Source organism: Dasypus novemcinctus, chromosome 3 (genome assembly GCF_030445035.2).
Source record: "Dasypus novemcinctus isolate mDasNov1 chromosome 3, mDasNov1.1.hap2, whole genome shotgun sequence".
NCBI lineage: Eukaryota > Metazoa > Chordata > Mammalia > Cingulata > Dasypodidae > Dasypus > Dasypus novemcinctus.
In genome coordinates, this window is record NC_080675.1 from 115,931,816 (window position 1) to 115,957,152 (window position 25,337).

General features: G+C 37.9%; 1 protein-coding gene and 1 pseudogene across 3 annotated transcripts in view; both read left to right on the forward strand.

Moving 5' to 3' along the window:
- The window catches only part of GOLM2 (golgi membrane protein 2), a 131,895-nt gene that overhangs the window by 24,366 nt on the left and 82,192 nt on the right, over positions 1-25,337 (forward strand). The window lies entirely within an intron of this gene.
- LOC101432463 (protein arginine N-methyltransferase 3-like) lies at positions 20,131-21,565 on the forward strand (annotated as a pseudogene).

Below are 25,337 nucleotides of genomic sequence, written 5' to 3' on the forward strand. Positions count from 1 at the left end.
CCTAGAAGCACTTGAAAAACCTTCACTGATTCTAGAAGAAATATTAATAGAAGACCTCAACAAACCAATCACAAGTAAAGAGATTGAAACAGTCATCAATAACCTCCCCAAAATGAAAAGCCCAGGACCAGATAACTTCAGAGATGAATTCTACCAGTCATTGAAAGAAGACCTAATATCAGTCTGTCTCAAGCTCTTCCAAAAAACTGAACAGGGAGGAATGCTACCAAACTCATTCTATGAAGACAACATCACCTTTATGTCAAAGTTAGACAAATATATTACGAAAAAAGAGTTACAGACCAATTTCTGTAATGACTGTAGATGGAGAAATCCTCAACAAAATACTTGCAGACTAAATCCAAAAGCACATTTAAAAGAATTATACACCATGATCAATTAAGTGGGCTTTATCCCAAGTATGCAAGAGTGGTTCAACACAAGCAATTCAATTAGTGTAATATATCACGTTAATAAATTGAAGAAGAAAAAATCATATGATCATCTCAATTGATGCAGAGAGGGCATTTGATAAATTACAGCATCCTTTCTTGGTAAAAAGTCTCTGAAAGATAGGAATAGAAGGAAGCTTTCTCAATATGGCAAAGTACATATATGAAAAACCCACAGCTGACATTGTACCCAATGGTGAAAGACTGAAAGCTTTCCCCCTGAGATTGGGAGCAAAACAAGGATACCCATTGTCACTAGTGTTAGTAAGTACTGTGCTAGAAGTTGTAGCTAGAGAAATTAAGCAAGAAATAGAAGAGACACCTAAATAGGAAGGGTGTTGCTATTCGCTGATACTATGATCCTACCTAGAAAATCCCAAAAATTCCACAACAAAGCTACTAGAACTATTAGGTGTGTTCAGCAAAGTGGTGGGATACAGCTTAATAAACAAAAATCAGTAGTATTTCTATACACTGGTAGTGAGCAATATGCGGAGGAAGTCAGAAAAAGTCCATTTACTATAGTGACTGAAAACATCAGATATTTAGGAATAAATTTAACCAAGGTCATAAAGGACCCATATTCAGAAAACTACAAAACATTGCTAAAAAGAAACCAAAGAAGACCGAAAAGATGGAAAGACATTGTGTTCATGGATTGAAAGACAAAATATCATTAAGATGTCAATTCTACCCAAACTGATAAACAGATTCAATGAAATCCCAATAAAAATCCCAACAGCCTATTTTACAGAAATGAAAAATGCAATTATCAGATTTATCTAGAAGGATAAGATGCCCCAAATAGCAAAAACGTCTTAAAAAAGAATGAAGCTGGAGGACTCTCACTTCCTGACTTTAAAACATATTACTTAGCTACTGTGGTAAAAAACAGCATGGCACTAGCATAAAGATAGATATATTGACCAATGGAACTGAATCAAGAATTCAGAAATAGAACTCTTACATTTATAGTCAAGTGATTTCTGGCAAGGCTGTCAAGCCCACCTAGCTGGGTCAGAACAGTCTATTCAACAAATGGAGCTGGCAGAACTGGATATCCATATGCAAAAGAAACAAAGAGGACCTCTATCTCACCTTATATAAAATTAACTCAAAATAGATCAAGGACCTAGAAAATGTAGGGAAACATCTTCAAGATCTTGTGGTAGGTGGTAGTTTCTTAAACCTTATACCCATACCACAAGAAACAAAAGATAAAATAGAGAAATGGGGCCTCCTCCAAATTAAACACTATTGTTCATCAAAAGACTTTGTCAAGAAAGTAAAAAGGCAACTTACTTAATGGGAGAAAATATTTGGAAACTACATATCCCATGAGGGTTTGATTTCCATGCTATATAAAGAGATCATAGAAATCAATGATAAAAAGACAACCCAATAAAAATTGGGCAAAAGACAAATAGATATTTCTCCAAAGAGGAAATACAAATGGCCAAAATGCACATGAAAAAATTTTCTATTGTCACTGGCGATTAGGGAAATGCAAATCAAAACTACAATGAGATATCATTTCATGCCACATAGAATGGCCATTATTTAAAAAAAAAACGAAAACAGAAAACTAGCTAGAAGTGCTGGAGAGAATGTGGAGAAGCAGGAACACTCCTTCACTGTTGGTGGAAATATAGAATGGTGCAGCTTCTTCAGAAGACAGCTTGGCAGTACCTTTAGAAGCTGAATATAGTACTGCCATATGATCCAGCAATCTGTTACTAAGAATATATTCAGAAGAACTGAAAGCAAGGACACAAACTGACATTTGCACACTGGTGTTCATAGCATCATTCTTCACAATTGCTAAAATATGGAAACAACCCAAGTATCTATCAGCCTATGAATGGATGAACAAAATGTGATATATACATACAATGGAGTACGATTCAGCTGTAAAAAGAAATGAAGTCGGGATGTATATGACAACATGGATGAGACTTGACATTATATTGAGTGATAGAAGCCAGACATAATAGGACATATGTTGTATGGTCTCAATAATATGAATTAAATATGATGAGTAAATTCATGGATTAAACTCTAGAATATAAGTAATTAGGAAATAGAATGGGTTGAGAATGGGAGCTGATGTGAACTGTATGTAGAATTTTTAATATGGTTTATTCTGAAAGTGTGGAAATGTATAGTGTTGATGGTAGCTCATTATACTGAGTTTAACTAACACTAATGTGTTGTAAATGTGACTGTGGCTGAAAGGGTGGTAGATGAAGATTGTGTTTAATAGTATAAATATAACAATGTTCTTTTACAAAGTGCTAAGAATATGGTGATACACAGGAAAATTACAACTAATGTAACTTATGGATGATAGTTAACAGTAATTGTTATACTTTGGCAGCAATGGCAAAAAGAAATATCAATTCTAAGGGACAACAATAAGGAGTTATAAGGGGGTATTGGAATTTTCTTTTTGAAGTAATGCAAGTGTTTTAAAATTGAGGTGATGATAGCACAACTCTGTGATGACAATAAGAAACACTGTATACTTTGAATGGATTATATAAGGTGTGGACTGTATAACAGTGAATGCTGTGGTGGAAGATGGGCTGTGATTAACAGAACAAATATTAGAATGTTGGCTTATGAACTATAACAACTATATAATACTAATACAGGATGTTAATAATCGGGTGGCTGGGGGATAATACATGAAATATAAGATATGAACTGTAGTCAGTAATATTTTGATGATGTTCTTTCTTAGTTTTCACAAATGTATCACAGCAATGCAAAATGTTAGTGGTGGGGTGATATATGGGAACCCACTATAATGATATGCATGTTTATTTTGTAAGTTCACAATTTTACAATACACTTATTGTTTCTGTATTTTCATGTGTGAATGGTACACTTTAATCTTTTAAAAAAATTTTTAATTAATTTATTGAAGTATATCACTCATACATAAAAATACATAAACAATAAGTATTTAATAATAGTTGTGAACTTACAGAATAAACATATATAACATCATACAAGATTCTCATAACTCACCCTACTACCAATAACTTGCATTGTTGTTAAACCTTTTTAACTAATGATTAAAGAGCATTGTCAAAATATTACTACTAACCAAAGTATTTTTCCCCCAACCAACCCTATATTGGATATATTATCTTTATATCATTTATGTATGAACATACATAAACAATTAAGTGTATAGTAAAAGTTGTGAACATACAAACCAAACATACATAATATCATACAGGGGTCCCATACATCAACCCTTGACCAACACCTTGCATTGTTGTGAGATGTTTCTTACAAATTATGAAAGAATATTGTCAAAATCTTATACTGATCATAGTCCTTATCTTAAATTTAGTGTGTTTTTCCCCCAACCCACCCTATTATTATTATTTAAATATATTTTTTAAGACAGAAGTTGTAAACTCATAAAACAGTCATGTACATGTGCAGAATTCCCAAACAACACACCTCCATCAACACACCACACTGTGGTGGAATATTTGCCACAGATAAGATAACATCATCTGATGGTTACCATATCCATAGTGTACATTTGGCTCACATGTTACATACTGCCTCATTATCAACACAGTACATCTTTCACATAGATGCAAGAATATTATATTATTTCTGCTAACCACAGTTCATAGAAAACTTGAACTGTATTTTTCCCAGGCTTCTCCACATTCCCAACACCCTGCAGTAGTGATGTACATTTACTCTAGCTCACAAAGGATACTTGCGTCTGTACCATCAACCACAATTCTCATCCACCTCTTGGTTTACTGCTATTCAGTTTCTAGATTATTCTCTAGCATTCTGTCAGTTGACATTTACATTCCTAGACTATCATTTTCAGCCACATCCCCATTTATAAACTAACTGTTACTCACAATGTGTTACCATCCACTCTTTACATTTCCACACTTTTACAGTAAAGCTAATTAAAACTATACATACATTAAACATCAGTCGTCCATCTCAGTCCTCTTATCTCCTTTAAGAATCCACCACTTACCACCAGATCTTGAAGATATTTTCCTTCAATTTCTTCGAGAAGTTTTATGGTCTTGCTTTTATTTTTAGGTTTTTGATCCATTTTGAGTTTACTTTTGGATAAGGTATGAGATAGAGGTCCTCTTTCCTTCTATCAGCCATGGATATCCAATTCTTTCAGCACCATTTGTTGAATGGACTGTTCTGCCCTAGCTGTGTGGGTTTGACAGGCTAGTCAAAAATCATGTGACCAAACATGTGAGGGTTTGTTTCTGAACCATCAGTTTGCTTCCATTGGTGTATGTGTCTGTCTTTATGCTAGTACCATGCTGTTTTTACCACTATAGCTAGGTAATATGATTTAGAGTCTGGAGATGAAGGTTCGCTTTCCCTTTTTATGATGTTTCTGGCTATTCAGGACCCCTTACCCTTCCAAATAAATTTGATGATTGTGTTTTGAATTTTCTTTTTAATGCTGGTCGAATTTTTATTGGGATTGAATTGAATCTGAACTGAGTAGAACTGACATCCTAATGATATTTAGTCTTCTAATCCATGAGCATGGAATGTTCTTCCAGTTATTTAGTCCTTTTTTAATTTCTTTTAACATTGAGTTTCAGTTTTCTTAATGCAAGTGCTTTAAATCTTTAGTTTATTCCTGACTATTTAACTTTTATCTGTCACATTTTATTTTCACCACTCTTTTGACACTTTTAGTTGCTTTTACTGATATAATCTTCATTTCTAGACTCTATTCCAGGTCTCTCCTGTCTTTTCTTTTCAGACTCTAACATACCCTTTAAAATTTCCTGAAAATCTGGCCCCTTGTTTAGAAATTCTCTCAGTTTCTGTTTATCTGTGACTATTCTAATCTCACCCTCATTTTGAAAGACAGTCTTGGCTGAAGGTTTTTCTCTTGTTGTATTGTATCTTAAATATATCAAACCATTGTCTTCTTGCCTCCATGTTTCTGGTGAGAAATCAGCACTTCATCTTTTTGAGTATCCCTTATTTGTTATGCATTGCTTTTCTCTTGCTGTTCTCAGAATTTTCTCTTTGTCTTTGGCACTTGACATTCTGAGTATGTGTCTCAGAGTTGGTCTATTTGGATTTTTTTGGATGGGAGTATGTTGTGCTTCTTAGACATGGATATCTATGTCCTTCAATAGAGTTGGGAAATTTTCTACCAATATTTCTTCAGATATTCCTTCTGCTCCTTTTCCCTTCTCTTCTCCTTGTGGGACACCCATGACATGTATATTTGCATGCCTTTTACTATCATTTAGTTCTCTGAGACCTTGTTCAATTTTTTTCATTCTTCATCTGTTCTTTTGTATGTTCACTTTCAGAGGCCATTACTTCAAGCTCACCAATCCTTTCTTCTGCCTCCTCCAATCTGCTATTATATGATTCCAATGTTTTTTAAATTTCGTTTATTGCACCTTTTGTTCCCGTAAGATGTTTTTTTTTCTATATATGCTTTCTTTTTTTTTTAAAGATTTATTTTTTATTTTTTCTCCCATTCTCCCCCACCCCAGTTGACTACTCTCTGTGTCCATTTGCTGTGTGTTCTTCTGTGACCACTTCTCTCCTTATCCTTATCCTTATCCTTATCCTTATCCTTATCCTTATCCTTATCCTTATCCTTATCCTTATCCTTATCCTTATCCTTTTTGTTGCATCATCTTGTTGTGTCAGCTCTCTGTGTATGCAGCACCATTCTTGGGCAGGCTGCACTTTCTTTTGTGCTGGGCGGCTCTCCTTATGGGGCGCACTCCTTGTGCGTGGGGCTCCCCTATGCGGGGGACACCCCTGCGTGGCATAACACTCCTTGCACGCATCAGCACTGTGCATGCCTCCCCACACAGGTCATGGAGGCCCGGGGTTTGAACTGTGGACCTCCCATGTGGTAGGCGGATGCCCTGTCCATTGGGCCAAGTCTGCTTCCCCTATATATATATATATATAATATAATATAATATATTAATAAACAATTTAGAAGTATATATATATACTTTAAAATTCTTCTTTGTGCTCATCCGGTGGCTTCAAATATCATTAATCTCTTTAGCCATCTCATTGAATTTATTAAGGAGATTTATTTGAACATCTACGATTAGTTGTCTAAGCTCCTTTATGTCATCTGGAGGCTTATCTTGTTCCTTTAACTGGGCTGTAGCCTCCTCTTTCTTGGTGTGGATTATAATTTTTTGTTGGTGTCTTGGCATCTGGCTTACTAGAGTATTTATTTTGGGTGCATTTTTTCTATTTAGTTTAGGGCTTCCTGCCCTTTCTCCTTTGCTGGTTGTGCAGTGGGAGCCAAGGTTGTAATTGGTGCTATAAGCTGTGGAGGCTCAAGCTGCCTTCAGTGCGCCAGAGACCAGTGAAGCTTCTCCCCACTTTCTTTTTGCCAGGGGTAAGGACAGAGTCACAGCTGTATGAAATAATCCAAGTCCTGCAGGTCTAGATTGTAGTTACCCAGAAAGACTGATGAAGCGTCATACCCCTTTCTCTCCTGCCTGGAGTGGGGATGGAGCTGCAGGAGTGGGCAGTAATCTATGCAGTGTAGGTCCAAGATGACTGCAGTTGCCTTGGTAGGCTTCTAATTTTCGGTCTGTGCCAGCCAAAGGTACCTGCAGTTACCTGGATAGGCTGGTGCATGGCCCACCAGCCTCCTCCCTGCCATAGGTGGGGCTGAAGCCTAGTCTAGGGCTGCAGGCCGATCTGGGTGAAAGAAACTGGTTTCTACCATCACTGTGATTTTTTGGTCAGCCCAGCTTCCCCTCAGGCTGGGGGCAGAGTCAAAATGGCAGCCACTGGCCTCTTTCCAACTTGGGCAGATTCACACCCCAGTTGTTCCCAGGGTTATATCTTAGCCAGCTGAGTTTACCAATCAGTACTGAAATTGGCAGCCAACCATCTTCTCCTCCCCTGTTTTTGGGAAATGCAGCTTCCAATTCCAGCGACAGAATAGCTCCTGGGGCAGCTTGAGTCACCAGAATAGGATAATCACCGGCCTCTGTGGCTTGGGTTGTAATTTATCAGAGAGGCTGGCACAGGTCCCTGCAGCTTCTTCCCTACTGGAGGTGGCACTGGGGCCTAGGCTAGAGCTGCAATCTGATCTGGATGGAAAGAAGCCGGTCCTAACCAGTACTGTGATTTACAGTCTGCCCCACTTACCCTTGTACCTGATGTAGTGTTAAGATGGTGACTACCAGTCTCTTTCTGACTTGGACAGGCTCAAACTTTGGCGGTTCTAAGGATTATACTTTAGCCCGCTGAATTTACTCATCAGGAGCTGAAGTTGGTACCCAACCGTCTCTTCCTTCCCCATTTTGGGGAAGTGGAGCTTTCAGTTCCAGCCACGAAACAGCTCCCGAGGCAACTTGTGCCTCCAGTGGAGAATAGGTACTGGCCTTTGTGGCATGGAGCACTCTACTTACAAATCTTCTCTGCAGATATGCAGTCTCCTCCTTCTCTTCCTTCAAGTGTGTTGCAGGATGCTCTTCTGGTCCCCTGGGGCCCCCCCAGACAGTTACTTCAGCTAGCTCCAGATAGCTCTGGGTGTTTATTAACTGCCCTGTAGCAGGAGCTGACTCTCAGAGCTCCTTACTTCACTGCCATCTTGGTGGTTATCCCTTCAATCCTTTTTAAGAAAAAAAACAACACAAAAAACACTCAAAAAACCTAAGGGACTTCTGGGGAAGATAGCAAAGTAGAGAGCTCTAGGACTCAGTCCTTTCACCAAAAGAACTATTAACTGGAAGGAATTGTCTGTAACAACTATTTTGAAACTCTAAAGATCATTAGAAGACTGTACAGAATCCCAGGAAGAACAGGAGGTAGATGCTGATTGCTATGGTAAAGAACAGTAAAAATTGCTCTCTCTGTGCAGTGATTATCAGTACCCATTTCCCAGTTACACAGCAGGGCCACTGCAAAGTCCATCTCTGAGTAGCTGCTGGTGACATAAAGGGACAAAAAATTCCTCTTCCCCAAGAGCAAGAATGGGCACAGCTGATCACTGATCGTGGATTTGATTAGCAAATTTGGATTGCTGGGGACCTGGCTCTGAGGGCAGCTATTGTTTCGTCTTGCCCTAGTCAAGGGTGGTGGCAGCCATTGTTTCAAACCTGCCTAAGACAAAGGTGGTGGTAGCTATTGTTTCAGTCCTCCCCAGACAGGGTCACAAGCTGTGGAGATTTAAAGATGTAGTGCTTCCTTAGAGCTGCAGGAGACAGTTAACTGAAGGGCTGCATTTGCTGGGCATGCCAGGAAAGCTCAGCTTTGGGGAACTAGCAGAGAAGTTTTTGGCACCCTTCCTGATTCTTTCCCTAGGGCACTTTGGAGCTGTTCTGTGCCCCTTTCATGGGTACCTGGCCTAGTCTTGGCTGGAAATACTGACTTGGAAATATCCTCTCCTGGGTGACCCTTCAGAATTTGCCCATCATGCAAAAGCAGCTAGGTGCAATGAAAGAAATGTAAAAGGTGGACAGTCTGGGACAGAGTTCTGCCAGCTGCAAACACCTGGGAGATGGAAGGCTGTCTCCTAAGAAATAGGAGACAGCTGAACTTGTAAATGGGGAATTCCAAAACAACTAAGTCCAAGGACAAGACAGAGATCAGGAAGAATGGGAAAACCCTGCACCAGGAGCATTCGCCTTAGGCAGACCTTCCTAATAGGAGGCCTGAAGCTCAAGAAAATGCAAAACCAAGGAACAGACATCCCAGGGAATACATTCCAGAGTTAACATTTTAAAAAATTGAAAATGTTTTTCAATATGGTATAGTGTGCATCAAAAGAGTACAAAACAGGAAAGCGGGTTTGGCTCAATGGATAGAGCGTCTGCCTACCACATGGGAGGTCCAGGGTTCAAACCCAGGGCCTCCTGACCCGTGTGAGTGCCATGTCATACAGGGACACCCCACGCGCAAGGAGTGCATCCCACAAGGAGCGCCGTCCCATGTGAAAAAAGCACTGCCCGCCCAGGAGTGGCACTGCACACATGGAAAGCTGATGCAGCAAGATGACACAACAAAAAAAGACACAGTTTCCCAGTTCCACTGGATAATGCAAGTGGGTACAGAAAAACACACAGCAAATGGACACAGAGAGCAGACAATGCGGGGGAAGGGTAGAGAGAGAAATAAAATAAATCTTTTTTAAAAAAAAGAAAAAAGAAAAAAAAAACCCAAAAGTGAGCTGGGTGACTATACTAATATTGGATAAACTAGACTTTAAGTCAGAAACACTTATGAAGGACAAATATGGTGATTTATACTGATAAAGGGGACAATTCAATAGGAATATGTAAGAAGTATATGTACACTTAACAGCAGACACAAATACCGACAGATATGAGGGGAGAAACTGATGGTTCTACATTAATAGGAGCCTTTACACATCACTTTCACTAATAGAACATCTGTCTAGTCAAAAGATGAATAAGGAAGTACAGGAATTGAAAGATATATTAAGCCAACTAGACCCAACAGACATATGTAGAGCTTGAGCACTGCACCTAAAAAAAACAGACTACACATTCTTCTCAAGTGCACATGGATCATTTTCCAGGATAGATCATATGTTGGGACACAAAACAAGTATCAATAAATATAAAAATATTGAAATCATACAATGTATATTCTCTAGCTACAGCAGAATGAAGCTAGAAATCAGTAACAGAGGGCTAAATGGAAAATTATCAAACGTGGAAATTTAACAACATACTCTTAAAACAACCAATGGGTTAAAGAAGAAATCAGAAGCAAAATTAGAAAATAACCTTGATGCGAATGAAAATGAAAATAGAACATACCAAAACTTACAGGATGCACTGAAGGCAGTGTTGAGAGTGAAATTTGTAGCTCTGAATACAAAAGAGCTACAATCTTAAAAAATATCAAGACTTCAAATCAGAGACCTAATCTCAAATCTGGAAGAACAAGAAAATGAAGAGTGAGCTAAACCCAGAGTGAGAAGTAGGAAAAAAAATTAGGGTAGAAATTAATGATATGGGAAAAAAAAATAGAGAAAATCAACAAAACAAAAAATTGGTTCTTTGAAAAGGTCAATAATACTGACAAACTTTTAGCTAACCTGACAAAGAAAAAAGAGGATACAAATAATGAAAATTAGAAATGAAAAGGGGAAATTGCTGCTCACCCTGCTGAAATAAACAGGGCAATAATGGATACTATGAACACCTGTATTCCAATAAATTAGATAACCTTGAAATTGACAAATTCTTAGAAACCCACAAACTACCTATATTGACTCAAGAAGAAAGAGACGATCTCAACTAAACCAATTATGCATAAAGAAATTGAATCAGTCCTCAAAAACCTCCAAAGAAAGAAAAGCTCTGAACCAAATGGCTTTACAGGGGAATTCTATCACAAATTCCAAGAAAAACTGAGACCAATACTGCTCAAACATCTCCCAAAAATTAGAGAGGAGGGAACACTACCTAACTCTTCTATGAGGCCAGCATCAGTCTAATACCAAGAAAGATACTACAAGAGAAGAAAATGTGCTAAAGATACTACAAGAAAAGAAAATTGCAGACTGCTATCTTTTAAAGCTATAGTTGCAAGAATCTCAAAATACTAGCAAACTGAATTCAACAGCTATTAAAAGAATTATACACCATGATACACCATGATCAAGTGGGATTTATCCCTGGTATGCAAAGGTGGTTTAACATGAGAAAATCAATTAATGTAATATACCCCATATTAAAATGAAGGAAAAAAGCCATATGATCATCTCAGTTGATGGAGAAAAGGTATTTGACAAAATATAGAACCTTTTCTTGATGAAAAAAAACTTTGAGCCCTAGGAATAGAAGGAAACTTCCTCAACATGATAAAGGACATATATGAAAAACCCATAGCTAACGTCCTGCTTAATGGTGAAATACCGAAGGCTTTCCCTCTAAGATCAGGAAGAGGACAGTGCTGTCCACTGTCACTACTGTTATTGTACTGGAACTTTCAGCCAGAGCAGTTAGACAAGAAAAAGAAATAAAAAGTATCCACATTGGAAAGGAAGTAAAACTTTCACTGTTTTTTTTTTAAAAGATTTATTTATTTTATTTCTCTCCCCTTCCCGTTCCCCCCCCCCCAGTTGTCTGTTCTCTGTATCTATTTGCTGTGTGTTCTTCTTTGTCCTCTTCTGTTGTTGTCAGCGGCATGGGAATCTATGTTTCTTTTTGTTGCGTCATCTTGTTGTGTCAGCTCTCCGTGTGTGCGGTGCCATTCCTGGGCAGGCTGCACTTTCTTTCGTGCTGGGAAGCTTTCCTTACGGGACACACTCCTTGTGTGGGGGGCTCCCTTATGCGAGGACACCCCTGCGTGTCATGGCACTAAAATCAGCACTGCGCATGGGCCAGCTCCACATGGGTCAAGGAGGCCCGGAGTTTGAACCGCGGACCTCCCATGTAGTAGATGGATACCTAACCACTGGGCCAAAGGACGCTTCTCTTCACTGTTTGTTGATGACATGATCCTATATATAGAAAGTTCCAAAAAATCTATAACAAAGTGATTAGAGCTTATAAACTAACTCAGCAGAGTGGTGGAGTACAAGATCAACACACACAAATCAGTAATGTTTCTATACACTAGTAATGAGCAATCTGAGGAGAAAATCAAGAAAAAAATTCCACTTACAATGGCAACTAAAATAATCAAATATCTAGGAGTAAATCTAACCACAGATTTAAGGGACTTGTACACAGAAAACTACAAAACATTGCTAAAAGAAATCAAGGAAGATCTAAATAAATGAAGAGGAAGCAGATGTGGCCCAAGTGATTGAGTTCCTGCCTATCACACAGGAGGCCCCGGGTTTGGTTCCTGGTGCCTCCTAGAAAAGACAAACAAGACAGCGAGCAGGTGCAATGGGCAGGTGCAGCATGCTGATGCAACAAGACGACACAACAAAGAGACACAAAGAGGGAAGACAATGAGATGTACAACAAACCAGGGAGCTGAGGTAGCTCAGCAATTGGGAGGACACAGATTTGGTTCCTGCTGCCTCCTAAAGAGAAGACGAGCAGACACAGTGCACAATGAATGGACACAGCAGATGGCAAGTGCAGACAGTGGTGGGGTGTGGGATAAATAAATAAAAGAAATCTTAAAAATAAATAAATAAATGGAAGGACATGCTGTGTTCCTGAATTGGAAGGCTAAATTTCATTAAGATGTCAATTCTACCTCAAATGATTTACAGATTAAAGAAATTCCAATAAAAAGTCCGACAGTGTTCTTTGCAGAAGTGGAAAGGCCAATTATCAATTTTTTTTGAAGGGCAAGGGGCCCCAAATAGCCAAAAACATCTTGAAAATGAAGAACAAAGTTAAAGGAGTCACGCTTCATGACTTTAAACTGGGAGAGAGTGTAGATTACAACATAAACTATAGTCTATGCTGTGTGGCAATACTCTAAAATGTACTCAGCAAATACAGTGAATGTACCACACTAATGAAAGAAGTTGTCAATGTGGGAGGAGTGTGAGGGAGTGGGGTATATGGGAACCTCTTATATTTTTTAATGTAACATTTTGTGTGCTTTAATAAGCTTTAAAAAATTTAAAAAGTTTATTATAAAGATACGGTGGTCAAAACAGTGTGGTACTGGCACAAGGATAGATATATTGACCAATGGAATAGATTTGCGAGTACAGAAATAGACCCTCACATCTATGGCCAACTGATGTGGGTTTTTTTGTTGTTGTTGTTCTTTTAAAGATTTATTTTATCTGCTCTCTGTGTCCATTTGCTGTGTGTAGCGGGAAACTGCATCTCTTTTTGTTGCGTCATTTTGCTGCGTCAGCTCTCCATGTGTGCAGTGCCACTCTTGGGCAGGCTGTGCTTTTTTCATGTTGGGCGGCTCTCTTTGCGGAATGCACTCCTTGTGCGTGGGGCACCCTTAAGCAGGGGCGCCCCTGTGTGGCACGGCACTCCTTGCAGGCGGTAGCACTGTGTGTGGGCCAGCTTACCACATGGGTCAGGAGGCCCTGGTGATTGAACCCTGGACCCTCCATATGGTAGATGGACACTCTATCAGTTGAGCCACATCTGCTTCTGCAATTGATGTTTGACAAGGCTGCCAAGTCCACTCAACTGGGAAAGAAAAGTGTCTTCAACAAATGGTGCTGTTAGAACTGGATATCCAATGCAAAAGAATAAACAAGGGCTCCTATCTCACACCATATACAAATATTAACTCAGAATGATCAAAGACCTAAATGTAAGTGCCAGGACTATCAAACTCCTAGAAGAAAATGTAGAGAAGCATTTTCAAGATCTTGTGTTAGGCAATGGTTTCTTAGACTACACCCAAAGCCCAAACAACAAAAGAAAAAATAGATAAATGGAGTCTCCTCAAAATTAAAAACTTTTATTTCTCAAAGAGCTTTATCACAATAGTGAAAAAACAACTTACTCAACTGGAGAAAACATTTGGAGACAACATATATGATAAGGCTTTAATATCCAGTATATATAATGAAATCCTACACTCAAAAGTAGAAAGACTAACAACCCAATTGAAAAAATGGCAAAAAGACTTGAATAGACATTTCTCCAAAGAGAATACACAAATGGCTAAAAAAAAAAGCACATGCAATGATGCTTTGCATCACTAGCTGTTAGAGAAATGCAGATCAAAACCACAATGAGATATTTTTTCACACCCATTAGAATGGCTACTATTAACAAATCATAAAATTACAAGTGTTGGAGAGCAGAGAAACTGGAACAACCATTCATTGCTGGTGGCAATGTAAAATGGTCTAGCCTCTGTGGAAGACAGTTTGGTGGTTCCTCAGAAAACTAAGTAAAGACTTACTGTATGGCCCAGCAAACCCACCTCTAGGTATATACCCCAAAGCACTGAAAGCAGGGATTTGAGCAGATATGTGCACACCGATGTTTATTGTGACATTATTCACAGTTGTCAAAAGATGAAAGCAACCCAGATGTCCATCAACCAATAAATGGATAAACAATATGTGACCTATACATACAATGGAATATTATTCAACTGTAAACAGGAATGCAGTTCAACTGGATGCATGTGACAATATGGATGGCATTATGCTGAGTGAAATAAACCCGACACAAAAGGACAAATATTGTAAATTCTCACTGATATGAACTAATTAAAATAAGGAAACTCATGGAATTAGAATCTAGATATAGGCTACCAGGGGCTGGATTGGGGTTAGAAAATGTGGAGTTAATGCCTAATTTGTACAGAATTTCTATTTAGGTTGATTGTAAAGTTTTGGAAATGGATATTGGTGATGGTAGTATTTTATTGAGTATATTAACAGCCCTGAATTATATATGTGAATGTGGTTTAAAGGGAGAAGTTTGAGATCATATATATGTTACTAGAATAAAAATTAAAAGATAAAACATAGGACTTTATAATACAGTGAATCCTAGCGTAAAGGATGGACTATAGTTAATAATACAAGTATAAAAATGTTCTGTCATGAATTATAACAAATGTATCACATTTACATATAGAAGGTGTTAATAGTAATGTGGTACAATTCTGTTGTGTAAAGGAGAGCTACTGAGTGTACACTTTGAATGGATTGTACAAAGCATGGGACTATATAGCACAGGGAATCCAGTGGTGGAAGATGTGGTTAACATAACAAATATGAGAATGTTCTCTCATGAACTATAATATATATAATACTCATACAAGGTGTTAATAACCGGGCAGGTTGGGGGAAAAATATACCAAATGTAAAATATGAGCTATAATTAGTAATAATAGTTTGACAATGCTTTTTCATAGTTTGTAACAAATGTTTCACAATACATGGGGTTGATAGTGGGATGATGTATGATAACACTGTATGTTTATATGCATGTTTATTTTGTAAGTTCACAAATTTTACTATACACTTATTGTTTATATGTGTTCATGTATGAATGGTGTTCTTCAATTACATTTTATTTAAAAATGGTAGAATGGTATATAGGGAAAAATACACCTAATGTAAACTATAGAGTATAGTTAATAGTACAATTTTAATATTCTTACATCAATTGTAGCAAAGGTACCACGCTAATGAAAAGTGTCAATTTTAGGGGAACATATGAGAATACTATTTTTTACATGATTTTTTTTAAATAAGCCTGTAACTTCTCTAATTAAAAAAAAAAAATTAGGAAGTCATTCAGCAAATATTTGTTGCCTATGAGTACCAGGTGGTATGCCAAGTGCTTGGCACACAGGGATAAATGAGAGACAGTTTTTATTCTCATGGAATCATCTCATTTCTGATTTTCCTTGGTGGTAGGAAAAGGTGACATTCTTGTTGGAAATAGGACTGCATATTGATAAAGGTAATGTTTTGTTTTTGAAATGACTAAATATGGACCTCTTGCCACTAGATTCCAGAACCAGACAAGGAATTTTGAGCATTGTAGATTTTTGAAGGAAATACTGAAATTGGGATTGGAGTCTACCTGGTATAAATTAGACAAAGGGTGGGAATATATCTCTTATCCCCAAAGAAATTTGAAAGAAAATCATATTTTGATGTCTTTCTTTTGAATTGTAATAAAATTAGGAAAGGATTTCAGTTATCTTGGGAAAAGTCTGAAAGTAAACAAAAACCAACCTATGGAGCCAGACCTTGAGGATCCTTTGATATAATAAAGGTTAAATGACACTTCTTAGAATTTGCATGTTTTACCTGTCTGGAACATACTTAGAAAAAAAGGAAAATATTCCTATAGCATTTCCAGTTCAGCAAGATTTTATGTGACAAAGTGAAGATACCTCTTTTCCCATCAAGTGGTAATAATAACTCAAATTAATTTCTTAACAGATGGGAAATTCGGCAGAGTTGCTTGAAAGATAAGCAAGTTCTTGTTAAAACACGAGGAAATAAAAGAATATGAGGAGGAATAATAAGAAATGGGGAAGTCAGTCTATTTGAAGGTGATAAGGGGTGGTGGAGGTATTAAAAGATGTGAAGAAGACCCTCAAAGGAAGGGTGAAAACCAAGTGAGTTAAAGAGTTAAAGAGACCTTGTTATATGCAGAAGTGACTAATGGAAAGCATAAAACAAAAGAAAACAAAGCTGAAGAAATTGGAGCAAATATTAAAAAACTGAACTCAAGATGGTAGAAAAACTAAGATTTAAACCAAAATGAAATCATTGCTCTGCTATCTTTGATTTTTTAAGAATAATACAACAGTGACATTGTAGGTTTAAACACATTCAGATTTTCATAAAGGAATTCTTTATCAAATCATTTTAAGAGATAGACTTTTTGGGGTGGAGTATGTATGTAGAGAGGAAAGGGATCAGATGACTGTAATATTGTAGTGTCAGAAAGATAAATAATTTAGCAGCAAACATCTAGGTTCTAAAAGTAAGCAGAATTGGGAAGGGGATGTGGCTCAAGCAGTTGGACACCTGCCTACCACATGGGAAGCCCCAGGTTTGGTTCCTGGGGCCTCCTAAAGAAGATGAGCAAGATAGGGAGCTGATGCAACGGGCTGGCTTGGTGAGCTGACACAACAAGATGATGCAATGAGGAGACACAATAAGGAAACACAGTGAAAGATACAGAAACAGGGAGTGGAGGAGGCTCAGGCAATTGGGTGCCTCCCACCCAAGTGGGAGGTCCCAAGTGTAGTTCCTGGTGCCTCCTAAAAAAGAAGACAAGCAGACACAGAGAGCACACAACAAACAGACACAAAGAGCAGGCAGGAGCACAAGCAATGGGGGGGTGGGAAATAAATGAATTTTTTTAAAAAATCTTTAAAAATAAATAAATTAAAGTGAGCAACTTTATAAAATTATTTAAGAGGGAAGGAAATTTCTGAGTTTAATGACCTGTCAGCTGGATTCCTTAAGATCATTGAGCAAATCCTTGGAACCTCTGTTCAAAGGCATATGGAAGATGAGCAGACTAGCACAATGAAACAAGTGTTAATAGGAATTGAGAGAAATTGGAAACCTGGTACCTGCTGTTAATAACTAAACAGAAAATAAGATGTTTGTGAGAATCCTATTGGGAAGCTTGACAGAAGATTGATAGAGAATGTGAGATTACAAGAGCAACAATATGCCCTAAAGAGTGTGAGAAGCTAACTGAAAAAAATCAAAGGAATGGGGTGTATTTGTCAGGGTTCTCTAGGGAAACAACTGACAGGAGATAACTGTAAATACTATGAGATTTCATAAAATTGTCTCTCACAATTGTTGGGATGCATGAATCCAAATTCTGTAGGGCAGGTTGAAGCGGGAACTCTGTTGAAGGTTTCAGTCAATTCTCCAGGAAAAGCTGGCTGACTTAAGTAGAGATGGAAATTCTCTCTTCTGACTGCTAAAATAATCACTTCTCCTTTGAAGGCCTTCAACTGATAGGATGAGGCATTTCTTATTGCTGAAGGCAATCTCCTTGGTTGTAGATGATGTAATCAGCCATAGATGTAACCAACTTAGTGATGATTTAAGTCCACAAAATATCCTCACAGTAACAATTAGGCCAGTGCTTCCTTGACCAAACAACTGGGTACCTTTACCTGGCCAGGTTGACACATGAGCCTAAAACTATGACAGTGGGATATAGGTTTATTATGCTTGGAGGAAGAAAAAATTTGCATTTAGACAAGCCATGATTTTCTCTTTATTATCACATAAAATATATTGTTCCAGAATAGCTTTTGAAATGTGAGGGCTTTATATATAAGCCATTGGGATCCACATCTCCATTCTCAATAAGGAGGGTTGAAAAAGAAAATTAAAATGATAAGAATAAAGCAGTACTGTCCACATAACCCTTTACTACTTTTTAAATATATTTTTAATTTTCAAAAAAAATTTAGATTATGTAAATGTTACGTAGGGGATCCCCATATGCCCCACTCCCCACACCACCCACATTTACCCCCATTAACAACATCTTTCATTAGTGTGGTACGTTCATTGCAATTGATGAACGAATTTTGGAGCATTGTCACTAAGCATTATAGTTTACATTGTATTTACACTCTCTCCCACACAATTCTGTAGGTTATGGCAAGATGTATATTGGCTTGTATCTGTCATTGCATTGTCATTCAGGACAATTCCAAATCCCGAAAATGCCCCCGTATTATATCTGTTTTTCCTCTCCCTGACTTCAGAACCTCCAGTGGCTGCTGCCTCCACATCAATGATATAATTTCTTCTATTGCCCTTTACTATTTTTATACTCTGTAGATTGAATTTCCCCTCCTCCATTAAAAAAAAAAATTAAGTGTATAAGGATATAAAAGGGATTATCCAGGGAAGTGGAGATCACAGATATTTTAGTATTCAAGAATAGCATCTCTGGGAAACAGATTTGGTTCAGTGGATAGAGCGTCTTCCTACCTCATGGGAGGTCCAGGGTTCAAACCCAGGGCCTCCTGACCTGTATGGTGAGCCGGCCCACACCCAGTACTGATGCACACAAGGAGTGCCCTGCCATGCTGGGTGTCCCCTGTGTAGGGGAGCCCCACGCACAAGGAGTGCGCCCCATAAGGAGAGCCGCCCTGCACAAAAAAAGTGCAGCCTGCCCAGAAGTGGCGCCATATACATGGAGAGCTGACACAGCAAGAAGATGCAACAAAAAGAGACACAGATTCCCAGTGCCACTGACAAGAATACAAGCGGACACTGAAGAACATATAGCAAATGAACACAGAGAGCAGACAACTGGGGGGGTAGGGGAGAGAAATAAATAAAAAATAAATCTTTGGGAAAAAAAGAATAGCATCTCTCTGGGAATTTCAGAAGCTGTTTTAAAATAGTACAGCAGAGCTGGAATAAAAATGGATAAAAGACAAATTAATACAAACTCTTTAAAAACAAGAATGGGGGAGTGGATGTAGCTCAAGCAGTTGAGTGCCAGCCTCCCACATGGGAGGTCCCAGGTTCAGTTCTTGGTGCCTCCTAAAGAAAAAAACAGACCAACAAAAAAACACACCACACAACAATGAGTGCAAACAACGAGCAAAAACGAGCCAACAGATGAGGGAGCCATCTTAGAGGGAAAATAAACAAGGATGAAGGATGGTTATGTTCTTTAGAGGGGGAAAATTGAAAAAGAAATTGGATCATGAAAATTTGGGAAATGGAAATAAACATGGGCTAATTAGAAGTTATTAGAGAGCAGGTCTTAGTGGTCAATAGTTGTCGGTATACAGTTTTTCTGCTGCCACTGCAACTTTTTCTCAGGGAACTCATTCTCAAGGCTTTAATTACTGTTTGTATGTTAATGACTCCCAAATCATCATTGCCCAAGTCCAGACCCATATATCCAACTGCCCACAAGCATCTTAATAAAACCCGCCCAGAGTCCCTGGCTAAGAGATTTCCTTGTTGGCTGCACATGCATGGGCTGCCCATCCTAGTTCCCACCCACAGTCACAACAGGCTCCCAGGGCACCACAACCAGGTGCTTGATAGCATTGGGCACTACAGGCAGTCCTGGCACTGTAAAGGATGTCCAGAACTATTGGACAGTGATGCCAAGGCCACCTGGGAGGATGAGAAAGATGCTGATCTTCCATAGAAGCAACAGACCCCCTGGCTGTTCTGTGACAGGTTATTCATGTCTGCTGAAGAAACATTTCATATTGTAAGTCTGAGCTTCAATTTAATATTGATAAAATGGCCCATAAATATGGACTTGAATTTTATGGATACATTAAGCTAATAAATTTTATTAGACTTAAGAATCCTTTAGTTGAGTAAATGAGTTCCATACACATCCCAGAGCTTTGGGAGAAAGAATAATATTTGAAGGCAGTATTAGAAGATGATCTTTTACTTCAATTTGATGTACATCATCTTTATGAACTAGTGTCAGTCCCATTTTCATACGCTAATTGACTCAGTGAAATGCATCTGTTGTTGAAAAAAATTGAAGTATGTGGAAGCCAGGGCACTGTCTGCTGAAACTCCATTCGCTAGAGCATGAGAAGATCTGGAAGGAATGAAACAGTTTGCTCGGGATTTTGTGATGAATGCAGATGTCAGAACCTGCTCATTATCTACTGCTGCCATTGTGAACCTCCGGGAGGAAGAGGATGGTGTTTATTTCAGCTCATATGGACATTATGGGATACATGATGAAATGCTAAAGGGCAAAGTATGAAGAGAAAGTTACCAAGATCTTATATACCAAAATCCACATATTTTCAAAGACAAGGATGTTGGTTGTAAAACTGGACTTCTCTCTCTGTTTGCTGCTAATGCTGGTGCAAAGTATGTTCTTGAAGTTCATCAACCTGAAATACTTTACCAGGTGTGCGTGTCATAAGACTGAGTAAACTTGAAGATGTTATTTTGCTAATTAAAGGGAAGATTGAAGACATTCATCTGCCTTTAGAAAAAGTGGGTGTTATTATATCCGAGTAGATGGGCTGTTTTAGTCTTTTTGAATCTTTGTTAGATTCAGTTCTTTATGCAAAAAACAAATACTTGGCAAAAGGAGGTTTGGTCTACCCTGGCATTTGCACCATCACCATTGTGGCAGGAGTGATCTGATTACACATTCTGACAATTGCCTTTTGGGATGATGTCTGTGGTCTCAACATGTACTGCATGAAGAAAGCAATTATTCCAGAAGCTATTGTGAAAGTTTTAGATTCGAAAACTCTTATTTCAGACCTTTGTGGTATTGAGCACATAGATTCCCTTATAACATCTAGCTCAGATTTGGTGTTTTCTTCAAATTTTACCCTGAAAAATCACAGAGCCATTTATATGCACTATGATTGCTGGTTACTTTGATACATATTTTAAGAGAAATTGCTACAACAGGGTCATGTTCTCTACATGTCCCCAGAATACCAAAAACACACTGGAAACAAATGATATTTCTACTGGAAAAGATATTTTCAGTTAAAGCAGGTGAAGCCTTGAAAGGAAAGATCACAGTTCATAAGAATAAGAAAGATATCACATTGAATAATTCAACTCATACATATGGTCTCCAGTGAAAAATCCAATAAAGCACAGCTGACTTACAGATTTTAATGTGGGGGCGGAGGTGCTCAGGCTGTGAGGGAAGAGGATTCTAGGGAGGGTGATTTTATGTAAGTGCATGAACAATGGATCCTTTGCTGAAGAGTCTTCTCAATAAGTGGGAAACATGGCAGGAATCTGCTAGAATTTCACTGAGAAGGAGTATCAACAGATCTCAGTGGGCTGCCTATGTAATCAAATAGGAAGTCTATTTGATTAAATTTTAGCCAAATTTAACCAAGTACAACCCGTATATTGAGGTTAGCTATATTGTAAATCATTTGAATTGGCCTAAATTTGGAACAAAGATACTCTTGTTGTTTTTAGTAAGTGTTTTACTTTAAATTTTAAACAGTAATAATTGATTAGCTATTTGAACATTGTTTTATTAAACTAGTAACCATACACAGTGCGTTGTACATTTACTGTAGATTTCCTCTCTGAGGAAGTGTAGTTTGTTTTTGTTTTTTTTTTTAAAGATTTATTTATTTATCCCCCCCTCCCCCCCCCCCGCCGGTTGTCTGTTCTCTGTGTCTATTTGCTGCGTCTTCTTTGTCCACTTCTGTTGTCGTCAGCGGCACGGGAATCTGTGTTTCTTTTTGTTGCGTCATCTTGTGTCAGCTCTCCATGTGTGCGGTGCCATTCCTGGGCAGGCTGCACTTTCTTTTGCGCTGGGCGGCTCTCCTAACAGGGCACACTCCTTGCGCGTGGGGCTCCCCTACGCGGGGGGACACCCCTGTGTGGCAGGGCACTCCTTGCGCGCATCAGCACTGCGCGTGGGCCAGCTCCACACGGGTCAAGGAGGCCCGGGGTTTGAACCGTGGACCTCCCATGTGGTAGACGGACGCCCTAACCACTGGGCCAAGTCCGCTGCCAGAAGTGTAGTTTTTAATTTATATATATTTTTTGTCAGAATATCTTTATGATAGATTAAAACATAGTGAAGGGACTAAAATGGAAAAGACAGCATCAGCTTTCTCATACAAATTATATTTGAAGACAACTTAGTTGATTCTATCTAGCATCTCTGTAGTTCTCATTTTGTAACTTCTTTCATCTGTGAATATTCCTTTAGCCATGTAGTTTTCTAGTACTGCCCAGGAAATCTAATTTCAATACATGTATCCTATGTTTCATAAAAGTTTTTAAAGATCTAGATAAATATGTACTTATATCTTTTTAAAACTAAATTTAAAGATATAACTGAATAAAAAGATCTAGATAAATACATACTTACATCTTTTTGAAACTAAATTTACAGATGCAACTGTTAATATACTTATATCACTATAAAATTGTATCACAATTACCTGAGTTTTAAAACACAGAATGAAAAACATTCAATAAAATACAAAAAAAAAAAAAAAAATTCAGGGAGTAGATGTGGCTCAAGCAGTTGAGTGCCTGCTTCCTAAATGGGAGATCCTGGGTTTGATCTCCAGTGACTCCTAAAAAAAAAAAAGCAAAAAACAGCAAGCAAACAAATGAAAAACCAACTCAGGGGAGCCAGTGTGGCTTAGTGGTTGAGTTTTGACTTCCACATACGAGGTCCTAGCTTCAATCTCCAGTGCCAGTACCTCAAAAAAAAAAAAAAAGTCTACAGTCCAAATCTGGAAGTCATCTTCCTCCTTTTCCCTCACACCCCAAGTCTATTTCTCTTCCTTTGTTTCCCTCTTAGGAAGAATTGCATCCTTTTTCATCTAGTTGCCTGGATTTAGAAACCTAAACATCATCCTTGATGCTTCTTCTTTTTATTTTTCTAATCAGTCTGTAAAACTTTTCATTCTTCTCCTTAATATCTCTCAAATATATTTACCTCTCTGTTCTCATTAGTTTAGACCAGGGATTGGCAAACTTTTTCTATAAGGGCCCAGATAGTAAATATTTAATCTTTGGAGACCATAACCTCTGTCACAGCCCATGTAGTACCAAAGCAGCCCTAGGAAAAATGTAAATGAATGGGTGTGGCTGAAAAATTTTATTTATGGATACTGAAATTCAAGCTTCACATCATTCGTGTGCTACAAAATATTATTTTGCTTTTTCCTAATCATTTAAAAACATAAAATCCTTCTTAGCTTGTCATCTGTATAAAAACAGGCAGCAGGCTGGATTTGGCTCACAGACTGTGATTTGTTCAACTCGCTTAGACCAATATTGTCTCTCACCTGAATATAGCAGTCTCCTACTTTCCTACCTGGTATCCCTGCACCTGGTCTTGTTCCCTCTTGTCTACTCTTCACTCTATAGTCAGATTGACTTTTTATATTTGCAAAGTGGATATTACTACCCTGCCTAAAATCCTTTAAAGGTTGACCATAGCCTATAGGAGGAATCCAGATTTCTTGGCAAGACTCTTCATACTATGGACCTTGATTATCTTTCTAGCCAAATACCATACCACTTCCCCCTGGCTCTCTGTTCCAGCTACTTGGAACTACTTGCGGTTCCTAGAATTTGCAGTGTTTTTCACTCCTAAGTCTTAACACATGCCTCAAATGCCTTCTTCCTTACTCTCTCCTACTTCCACCTAGCTAAACCCTACTCATCCTGCAGGACTCATTTTACCCATTATCATTTCCAGAAAGTCTCTCTTGACTCCCCAAGGCTAGATTAAGTGCTTCTATTGAATTATCTTATCTGAGATTCTAATGATAGCATCTATTTTACTATAGTTGCCTATTTACTTGAATGCCACCTCTAAATAATAAGCTCCTTGAGTTTCAAGTATCTGTCTCTTGTCTTACCCCATTTTTCTGAATGGTATCCAACAGTACTCTGAATATTATTGTTATTATTTTCCATATTTAAATTGAGGTAAAATTCACATAACATAAAACTCACCATTTTAACCATTTTAAAGTGTAAAATTCAATGGTTTTTAGTATGTTCACAATATTGTACAACTGTCACCACTATCTAATTTTAGAACATTTTCATCACTGCATGAAGAAACCCCATTCCATTAAGCAGTCATTCCTTGTTTTCGCTTCCTCCAGCCCCTAGCAACTAATAATATACTTTCTGTCTACATGGATTTTCTCATTCTAGACATTTCATACAAATGAAATATAACATTGTGGCCTTTTGTTTCTGGCTTATTTCACTTAGCATAATGTTTTCAAGATTCATCCATGTTATAGCATGTATCAGTACTTCATTCCTTTTTGCGGTTGAATGTCAGCATTATTTTCTTTTTTTATTAGAGAAATTGAGGGCTTACAGAACAATCATGTATAAAATATAGGATTCTCATATACCACCCACCACCAATACTTTGTATTGGTATAGAACTGTTGTTATAATTGATGATAGCCCATTTTTTATTATTGTACTATTAATTATTAAAATCCATGGTTAAACTTAGGGTTTTCTGTTTGTGTAGTGTAGTTCCATGGATATTTTTAAAAAAATTTTATTCTCTCACCATATATAATCTAACATTTCCCCTTTAATTATTAATATATCCAGATATATATTTCAGGCTGCTAATTTTGTTCACAATGTTGTGCTACCATTACCACCGTTCATTACTAAAACTTCTATCATTCCAAATAGGAATGCTGTACATTTTAAACCTTAACTTCTCATTCCCTATCCCTACTCTATCCCCTGGTAACCTATATTCTAGATTTTGAACTCTGTGAGTTTGCTTTTTCTAATTATTTCAAATTAGTGCGATCATATAATATTTGTCCTTTTGTGTTTGGCTTATTTTCTTATTTCACTCAGCATAATGTCTTCAAGGTTCATCGATACTGTAACATGTGTCAGGCCAGACTTCATTCCTGTTTACAGCTGTTAGAAAGAAATCTTCTTCTGGAAGAAAATAA